Here is an 11,139-nt window from a genome sequence, read left to right as displayed (position 1 = left end):
CGAATGTATCGGAAAATCGCCATGTTGAAAGCTTGTGTTGGCTGGAAGGACATACGAAAGACGAGTCGAGGGAACGTCAGAAACGAGTTTTCTGTTCCTTTTCTGTTTACATGGTCATCGCCATCATCCGGAGAACGTGCTTCCTCCGTTCGATCCTTTTGCCCAGCAGCAACCTCATCAGCCATCACCTCTGTTCATCGTAGTCTTCGCCTTGATCTCTCCTTCAATATTGCCCCTCCCCAGAGCCAAGCAGCCTACAACACAGACAGATCCATCGTTTTCATAAGCAGGCTGTTTATCATGCTGTTCTTCCTTCGTCGCTCCTCTCTCCGCAGTTCACAACTTCCTCCACCTGACAAGTGAATTTCCCTAATAAAGGCTTGAAACATGCAATTCGGGCTCGCTCCGCTGCCTGCGGCAAAAACCAAAAAGACTGCCGCTTTCTTTCTCCCGTCTCCTTCTATGATCGCACAAATCTCGTAGAAGTTGATCGCACAAATATACAAGCTCCAAGGTGGCTCAAAACATTCCCCTGGAACTGCCGATGGAGCTTTGCTATTTTGCTTCGTCTTCGTCTTTTTCTTCTCACTACTCTCCTGCTTCGGTTCCTCCTTCGCCTTCAGCCAGTCATGATTCGATGTCCTTTTTCCCTCTCTCCACTCTGCGCATCCTGTGTCAGATCCATACCTCCCTTTTTCTCCTGTTTTCAATTCGTATGCTTTTTACTGAGTTCCCATCTTTCTCACTAATTGCTTCCCTAATGCTATAGCCATCGAAGCTTCTCTCCACACCTTCATTCCCTGACTCCGCAGCTGTTTGCAACTCTGCCCAAGCCTTATCTCTTTCCGCTTTTTGCTATTTGATCTCCTTTGACGAATTGGAATGTCTCGACGACAGAGTACCATCTCCCCCTTCCCATACAAAAAATCATCCTCTTCGTCTTCAACTTCCTGATTCCTCGGATCCTCCCAAATTGCCTCCTTTTCAAAAATAGTTCCAAAAGCTTCTCCTTTTTCCCCTCAAAGCACGGCTCTCCTTTCCCTCCTTTTTTAAACTTTCAAAATCCCCTCTTTAGCCTTCGTAGCTCACATATCATTATTTTTGGTTCAAATTCAAACAATCTATTCTAGAGCTTGTAGAAGTTTTAGCTTATACAAAAGCTCTTGACTATACTGCATATCTCCAACAATTGTAGTTTGAAAATCACCTATTTTTCACATTCAAGGATCAGCATTAAACCACAACTCATCAGTTCTTCACCTTCAATGGTCCGCATCTCATCTGTTCTTCAAATTCAATGATAAGCCTTAGCTTCTTCTTTCTCCTCCGATGCATGTGTAGTCACATATGCATGCACCTATGTGTGCTCATGGCCATGGCCACCGTGCTCCCATGGATGCCACAAACCCAGAAGGACAGGGCCATCCTCTTTCGCTCTGTAGAAAACCCAAAACCACATGATGAAGCAGCCTCAGTCATTAAGCTTAAACCGTGAATCCGTCCAACAGTCAATGGCTCCTCTTTTTGCTGAGTCTACGAGCAATAGTGCTGATGGATTTTGGCAAGCAATGATTCCAAACCTTTTTGCAGCAACATGTATCAACATAGGCTGAAAGCATCTCATCATGTTCACTCATGCGCAGAAAATAAATGTAAACACATCAACTGAGTATATACAAAGTATCAAATCACACACACAAATTTTTGGTGGTTTTCACACCTCGAATGCGCAGCAATACGACATCCACCCCCTCTAATCCTGCGCATCCTCCGGATGGGCCAACTACCCATGATCATTATCATCAAGATCCACAAACAAATCAATCTCTTCGTTATGCATTTCCGGTAGATCAATAAGATTTTCAGCCATATCATCCGTCTCTTCCATTGGAGTTTCTTGTCGTTGCTCTTCTCTTGAAAATTCTTTCAATACATAATCCTCATCATCTCTTTTCTTGAAAATCTTGATTCTTTTTCCAGCAATAGGCACTCTAAGCACTGTCCCATCCAATTCAGTCAGCTCATATGTTGCATTATCAAAGACATGTCTGACTATGTACGGCCCAAACCATCTTTTTACCATCTTCCGAAGTGCAGTATGCTGATTTTCAAGGCTGCTATCAAAGACCAATACCCAATCTCCCTCTTCTATTGCTCTAGGCCGCAAGCGATGCCTGTTATCAAACCTGTCCTTGTTCCTTAGTCTAGCAACTTTCAACCTGTCAATAGCTAGCTGAATATCCTCAGGTCTCCTCTCCAACTGTCGAATCCGAAGAGCTAAGAGCTCCTCTCTCGTCAAATCCTCCTGCCATGGTAAAACTGACCAAGTCAAAGCACAAGTCTCAATCGGCATAACAGGTTTCTGACCATACATCAACTCTGCAGGCATATATCCTGTAGTAACACTATGAGTCGTACGATCAGCCCATAAAGCAAATGGTAGAAGTCTCGGCCATTCTCCAATCCGTCCTCTGCATGCTTTGGCTAATGCTTTCACTATCGGCGGATGCCCTCTTTCACTCTTCCCATTTCCCTCTGGATTGTATGCTGTGGTTAGAGCCAATTTGATTCCTAGCTGAGAGAAAAACTCCCTAGCTTCATCTGCATCCAATTCACCACGATCCGCAGTGATCTTACCCACACAACCATACCTGCAGAAAATTTCCTCCAATAAGAACTTACACACTGCACTAGTGGTCTTCGTTCTCAAAGATCTTCCCTCAACATGATTGGTAAGATCCTCTCTAGCCAAAACAATGTATCTCATCTGCCATAGACCCATAGGCATGGTAACCAAATCAACTACCCACTTATAATGAATGCATAGCGGATAGGTCGGATGAAGCTCATCTCTATGACGCACTACTGAATACATCTGGCAGTCTCTGCAAGTCTCAACAAAGTGAGAAACATCTCTATACATGCCTTTCCACCAATATTTCTCCTTGATTTTCTCATAAGTATCCCATACTCCTCTATGACCAGCCCAAGGACTCTCATGAAACTCCCTCATCACCTGTATCTGTGTCTCTCTATCGCAGAAAACCCGCAAAGGTAATCCGCCTCTTTTCTTCGGATGCTTCCAAAGAAATCCATCCTTGAGAAAATAACCATAGGCTTTCCTTCTGATCTTCTTGAACTCTTCATCTGGCCATTCATTTCTTTTGCTTAGTGTACTAAGGTACCTACCAATCTGCAACCAATCTCCAACATAGAGCTCTTTTGTGAAAGCCACAATATCATAGACTTGACAAACATGATCAACCATAGTGGCTGAAATTTTTGCATCATCCTCTTCTGCAAGTAGAGTCTCCTCATCATCATACCTGGCTCTAGACAACATATCTGCCACTGGATTATCCTTCCCTGCTATGTGTTTAAATTCCGGATTTAATGACTTGATGTATGCAATCCATCTCAACATGACTATATCCGGAGTAGAGCAACTCGTGATCATACCAATCAATGGCAAGCAATCTGTCTCTACCACAACTGAAGCTCCAATAAAGTACTCCTTGTCACATTTGAGAGCCGTGACAATCCCCAATAACTCCCTCTTGATTTGCGGATATCTTCTCTGTCTCTCGTTTAGGACTTTCGCCCCAAACCGAATAGCATACCTATTTCCATCTGCATCATCTTGACCCACAGCCCAACCTATGCCAATTGGACTAGTGTCAACTGTCAATACAATAGGCCTATCACAATTATAATCCGCTTTCCTGAGAGTAGGAGCATTCTGCAATAATTTCTTCAATTTCCGCATGGCTCTAGTGTGGCTCTCATCCCAATAAAATTTCTGCCCCTTTCGAAGCAGCTGGTACAAACAATCTACAATGTGTGCAAAATGAGGTATCCAAATCATATAAAACACACAAGCACCAATGAATCTCCGTACCTCTGAAGTAGTAGAACAATACTCTGCAATCTTGCCTATAGCATTCACCTTATCAGGTGAAGGTTTCCTGCCATAATATCCACACATATGCCCAACAATGACAACCTCATTCACTCCAAAAACAGATTTTTGCCCTGAAAGTGTCAAGTTCACTTCTTCTAACCTGGCCAAAATCTTCTCACATGCTGAAATATGATCAGCCACAAAGTACCTGCATCCCTGCTCATTTAGGCTCTCATTCTTCTCTTCTTCTGCACACCCCTTAATGGGCACATCATCCAAGAAAGGCATAGTAAGCTGAGGTATGTAATCACGAAGGACCTTATGCATGGCATTCATCATATGTGCAACAGAATTAGTGGCACCTTGAGGCAAGGTACACATCCTGACAAGCCCAATAGGAGTTCTCATGGTGGTTATGTCCCTGCTTTCCAAAGCCAGCTGAAACTGATCATAACCTGAATACAAATCACCCAAAGAATAGATGGCACGTCCAGCAAATGCCTCTGCAAACTCATCCACAACTGGACCAATACCAACATTCCTGATAGTAACTCTGTTCACTGGCTGCATGTCCTGAATAAATCGAAGAGTACCATTCTTCTTTGGAACTGTAAACCACCTGTTTGAGTATGGTGCAGATGAAGGCTCAAGGATTCCCATCCTGATTTTCTCATTCAATAAATCAATCAGCTTTGGCAAGTGTGCTTTAGGCACTGGAATAGGTCGGAGATTCCATGGAATATGAGGAATAGTAAAGATGACCATAGGAGCAACAATATCAGGATTCACACATCCAATCTCATGTGGGACAAAAGCAAATCCCCTTCCATGACGCTCAAGCATCTCCTGAAAGCATTGCTTCTCCATGGGTAACAAGAAATCACCATTTCCAATTTTCAATTCAGCAAGTGTCTCTGCTGAAAATTTATGACCAATATGCTCCGGATTCCTCAAAATTTGTTGTTTAGCAGCCCTTTCTATTTGCTGATCACTGTCAGGTGGAAGCGGTACAGCAACCGGCTTCACCTTCTTATCCACAGTTTTGTATTTCGTGTCAACCCTGGCTTCATTATGCTCTTCTGCATTACATAAACCTTGCTGTAAATCAGCAATTCTGCACTCTAATGGCTGAATATTCTCAGCCCTCTGCTCTATGGACTGCATAGAAACAGCCCCAAACTCTGAATGCTGAAATATTTCAGCAGTAAACTCTGTTGGCTGAAAATTTTCAGCCCTCTGTCTCTCTGAAAGCTGATCATAACCAGCTGGAAACTCTGTTTGCTGAATTTCTTCAGCACTCAACACTCTTTGCTGAGTTACCTCAGCCTCTGACTCAATCTGTGACATAAAATCTGCAATTTCATGAAACATGTCCAGGGACTGCACTAATACATTACCATGACAATTCAGCATATCAGTTTTCAGCATATCTCCCATCTCTGTCATCGTATCTGCACAAATCACACTGTCATACATACCATCTATGTGCTCATCATCCTCCAAAATTCCTGCATTTTTCAAATTTTTCTCCTTCCTGCATATATACTGCCTGGCAGCTCTAGGCAACCTAGAAGTCTTCTGATAACTCATTGAACTGTTTGCTGAAATCCCAACATAACCGGAGGAGAAAACACTACTGCTGCCAGGAGGCGAGAACTCCAATCTCCTCTCCTCTGTACCACCGTCGTCTCGCGAAACGGCGGTACCTAATGAAAACCCGAATCCCTCACAGTGGGCAAGGGTGCATCTCTGAGAGTATCCCTGTTTCTAACATGGTTCACACATACAGTCATAAACTGAACTGCTCTCATATCATCCTTACTGCGAATCCGTGCATAAGCAGATCCATCATCCATGACCTTTGTCTCCATGCGCATCTCTGTAATGAATGGCTGTCCAAGAATTATGGGATACGAGCATGAATCCTGCACAAAGAAATGAAAATCCTCCTCTACATCACCAATAGAAACCCTGACACTAGGGCAAGCAGCATATAAATCACCTGTAGTGTTATTGGCAGCTCTCATACGCCACCCATGCTCTACATCCATAGGCCATCTGTTACTCTCATAAACTCCACGAACAATGAGATTAATCTCTGAACCATGATCAACCAATGCAACATAAGGGACCTGTTTCTCTCCAATCTTTACCATCGTCTCTGTAGTTGCCCTAGCCCAATGGCTCCGCGAGAAGTGACTACGCGGTATCAAAACAGGCTCATCAATTTCAGCATAATTCATAGGCTGAACCCTCTTCTCTACCTGCGGAAAAACAGAAGCATTATCAACCATGACCTCATCATCATCCTCATCCAACTCTCCAATCAAAACTCCCTGTGTATAAGTGGTAGCCAATGCATGTCTTTTCCTCTTCAGGACCTCCTGAAACTCTCTTTTTGAGATGCCCAAAATCTCGGAAATGGTGAAAGTCACCTCACTGCCAAGTATCTTATCATTAAAGATTTTCTTCATATCTGTAGATGTCTCAATGTCGGACATCAATCTGAATCCTGGCTGCTTTCTCTCTCTAGGCTCTTGCCTCTATTCCCTCTTTGGAGCATCCTCCATATGTCGATCTGGCCCTGGTCTTGAAGACGGTCCTGCAGTAGGTGGAGTAACAAACTCACCCCCTCTAGTCTTCTTAGCTGCACTTGGATTTTCTTCATCCCTCTTACGCTTCTCCTCAACAAATACATCTGCACCATGAGATTTAGCCAAATAAGCATAAATAGAATACCTGTCAACAGGCGAGTCCCATCCAGTCTCTGATCTGATGCTAGAGCCTGCGCTAGTCAAAACAGTTTGCTGAATTTTTCCCTTGTTTGCAGTCTCCATAGCATAAGTCCATAGTGCGGACTGAGTCTCCGATCCCTTCTCAATCTGGACTCCATATGTAGAAGCATCACCTCTAGCCGTCACATAAGAAGTACGCGCAGCCATGTCCTCCACTAACTTCTTCATTCCACCTTTACCAAAGTTGGTAGCAAGTGGAGCTCCTGTCTCAGTCAACCAAATCTTACCATCTTGCCTTCAATATACCAAATTCTGCCTCCTTGCATCCTGGAAAGAGTCACAATCCCTGCAATGCTGATGCTCCGTACTATCACACCAAATACATCTCCGATCTCTCCTAGGAGCACTAGGAGCACTCCTAGGTGCAGTAGGAGCACTAGAAGAAGTAGTGGGCACAGTCGAAGCAAACTGCTCCTTCAACTTACCCACCAACTCCGCTTTGACTGACTCAAGTGTCAAATCTGTGATTCCTTTGATTATGTCATCAAGAGAAGTAGGCACCGATGGAGCGGATGGTTTTGGAGTAGAAGGTGTAGGCATCGGTCGTGGAACAGGAGGAATAGGTGGAGTAGAAACAGTAGTCACTGGCATAGGCCAAGAAACTGGCTGAGGAGGAGAAGAAATAAAAGGGATAGAAGTAGGCATAGGAACACTTGATGATGTAGGTGTCATGGAACCATTCTGTAGGCGAGTCTTCCATATCCTCCTCTTGGTCAATGTCGAGACTGCATCCTGAGCATCCTGCCAATCAGTTTTAAGACCCATAGGCTTTGTGCGATCTTCAAGAAGCTCACCCAATTCTTCTTGAAGAGCAGGATCTGCAGCTTGCAAGAAAAGCTCAACTTTTTCAACATCCAATGCTCTTTGTTCAATGACATCAAGCTGACTATACCTCTCTTCGAATTCTCGAATCAACTCCGAAGCAGCAAGACCTTTGTTTGGCATGTAGACCCACTCTCGGAATGACCGTCGAGTAGCCATACCAAAGTCCTCAAGGAAATATTCTTCTTTAAGAGCCTTCTTAAAATCTTACCAATGTGTATTTTGAATAAACAAATCAGTCACTTTTGTTCTCAAAGCAGGTGTGACAAGACGAAGGAAGTACTTACTCATAAGTCCAGAAGGAACTCCAAAAAACCCCATCTTGATCTCATATGTCTTCAAATATGCTGAAACATTATGCCCGTCAAATAGCTTCTTCTCACTCTCAACTGCTTCAATAGCCTTAGTTGCGCTGTTTGCATTCTCCTGCTCCGAATAGAGTTGCCTTTGCTGAGACAACTATTGTTGATGCAATTGTTGTTGCTGCTGCATATACATTTGTGTTTGCTGATTTTGGAGCTGCATATACATGGAAATATTCTGCAAAATCTGTTTTAGATCCTCCGTTGAAGTACTTGACGCAGCAGTCATTGATGGAGCTGAAGTAGACGCAGCTGGAATTGAAGAAGAAGCTGAAATAGAGGCTGAAGTGTCTCCCATCCTGAAATTTCTGCGACGCTTTCACGTCGGGTTCACCAAAGATGTCGAAGGGTTTACGAAAGCAAAGTCGCGTCTTCAGAAGACCTTGATATATATCAAGATGGAAGATCAAACAAATAAATAATCCAATGTCAGAGATGGTTCTAGCATTCAACTCTGAGTCATATATTAACCATACAATAATTCCAGATTTCAATCAATAAATTCTGTTTTAGCTTCAGCATGTCATACAGGTAAAGTGTACCAATAACATTCTTGTAATCCATTGATGGTATATGACTCTCTTTATAGTGAGCTCAATCATCAAGTTTTCAGGGTTACTCCAAGCTGAATAGGATGAATAGGTGATATTATATTGTTATGATGGGCTGTTTCTGTAAACCTTTAAAGAACCTTGTAGTTTTCATACATGGTTACCACCTCCTTATGTAAAACCTTGGAGTTTATCTTATCCAAAAATTTAAGGTATGTGTCATGAAAATTGGGCTCAATACTTTGCGAACAGTATTCAGCATCTCAGTTGGTGTTGAGCGAACTTTATCTGCCACCTTCTTCACCATGGGGCTTAGCTTGGGGAAGAGGAAAGCTGATGGTCTGGATTTAGGAGAAGCAGCTGCAGACCAAGTTCCCTTCTTTTGAACTGCATCTGGACTATCTAAACCTCTTTGAGAAAATGATGAATCATAACTTTGTCCACCAGTTATATCTGTTCTACACAAGGATGATGTTCTTGTAATCCCTTGAGAAGACGGAAACACTAAATCAAAATTTGCCTCCCACTTTTCTCCAGTGCCATAGTCAACTGAAGTGCTGCAGGATTGATATATAGGCATCGATAATTTGGGAAGTCCAAGATAACAAAAGGAAGAACGAGCTCTGGTACAATTAAGTTTCTGTGTCCTCCTTCAACTTTTATCTTCCTCAGATAAATTTCTGGATTGGATCCTTCTTTGTAGAAACCGAATGTATCGGAAAATCGCCATGTTGAAAGCTTGTGTTGGCTGGAAGGACAGACGAAAGACGAGTCGAGGGAACGTCAAAAACGAGTTTTCTGTTCCTTTTCTGTTTACATGGTCATCGCCATCATCCAGAGAACGTGCTTCCTCCGTTCGATCCTTTTGCCCAGCAGCAACCTTATCAGCCATCACCTCTGTTCATCGTAGTCTTCGCCTTGATCTCTCCTTCAATATTGCCCCTCCCCAGAGCCAAGCAGCCTACAACACAGATAGATCCATCGTTTTCATAAGCAGGCTGTTTATCATGCTGTTCTTCCTTCGTCGCTCCTCTCTCCGCAGTTCACAACTTCCTCCACCTGACAAGTGAATTTCCCTAATAAAGGCTTGAAACATGCAATTCGGGCTCGCTCCGCTGCCTGCGGCAAAAACCAAAAAGATTGCCCCTTTCTTTCTCCCGTCTCCTTCTATGATCGCACAAATCTCGTAGAAGTTGATCGCACAAATATACAAGCTCCAAGGTGGCTCAAAACATTCCCCTGGAACTGCCGACGGAGCTTTGCTATTTTGCTTCGTCTTCGTCTTTTTCTTCTCACTACTCTCCTGCTTCGGTTCCTCCTTCGCCTTCAGCCAGTCATGATTCGATGTCCTTTTTCCCTCTCTCCACTCTGCGCATCCTGTGTCAGATCCATACCTCCCTTTTTCTCCTGTTTTCAATTCGTATGCTTTTTACTGAGTTCCCATCTTTCTCACTGATTGCTTCCCTAATGCTATAGCCATCGAAGCTTCTCTCCACACCTTCATTCCCTGACTCCGCAGCTGTTTGCAACTCTGCCCAAGCCTTATCTCTTTCCACTTTTTGCTATTTGATCTCCTTTGACGAATTGGAATGTCTCAACGACAGAGTACCATCTCCCCCTTCCCATACAGAAAATCATCCTTTTCGTCTTCAACTTCCTGATTCCTCGGATCCTCCCAAATTGCCTCCTTTTCAAAAATAGTTCCAAAAGCTTCTCCTTTTTCCCCTCAAAGCACGGCTCTCCTTTCCCTCCTTCTTTAACCTTTCAAAATCCCCTCTTTAGCCTTCGTAGCTCACATATCATTTTTTTTGGTTCAAATTCAAACAATCTATTCTAGAGCTTGTAGAAGTTTTAGCTTATACAAAAGCTCTTGACTATACTGCATATCTCCAACAATTGTAGTTTGAAAATCACCTATTTTTCACATTCAAGGATCAGCATTAAACCACAACTCATCAGTTCTTCACCTTCAATGGTCCGCATCTCATCTGTTCTTCAAATTCAATGATAAGCCTTAGCTTCTTCTTTCTCCTCCGATGCGTGTGTAGTCACATATGCATGCACCTGTGTGTGCTCATGGCCATGGCCACCGTGCTCCCATGGATGCCACAAACCCAGAAGGACAGGGCCATCCTCTTTCGCTCTGTAGAAAACCCAAAACCACATGATGAAGCAGCCTCAGTCATTAAGCTTAAACCGTGAATCCGTCCAACAGTCAATGGCTCCTCTTTTTGCTGAGTCTACAAGCAATAGTGCTGATGGATTTTGGCAAGCAATGATTCCAAACCTTTTTGCAGCAACATGTATCAACATAGGCTGAAAGCATCTCATCATGTTCACTCATGCGCAGAAAATAAATGTAAACACATCAACTGAGTATATACAAAGTATCAAATCACACACACAATTTTTGGGTGGTTTTCACACCTCGAATGCGCAGCAATACGACAACGTGATTTGAATCCTTGAAACCAAAAAAATATTTTTCATAAAAATATGCATTTTGGGTTCTCAAAAATTAATAACTCATATTTACGAGCATGGGTTCTTAATTTTATGACACAATTCCCTCAAACACATTACAGACATGCCTCAAACAAATATTCATTGCATATGAACAAGATTTTGCATCATGAAATGTAAAAAAATATTGTATTTCTATTAAAAAGAGACTTACTACTATTTTTTGGGCTTCGATTTTAAAAAAT

Source organism: Lygodium microphyllum, chromosome 16 (genome assembly GCF_053477565.2).
Source record: "Lygodium microphyllum isolate KBCC chromosome 16, Lygodium_microphyllum_v1.1.10, whole genome shotgun sequence".
NCBI lineage: Eukaryota > Viridiplantae > Streptophyta > Polypodiopsida > Schizaeales > Lygodiaceae > Lygodium > Lygodium microphyllum.
Note: the sequence above shows the minus strand (reverse complement) of the source record.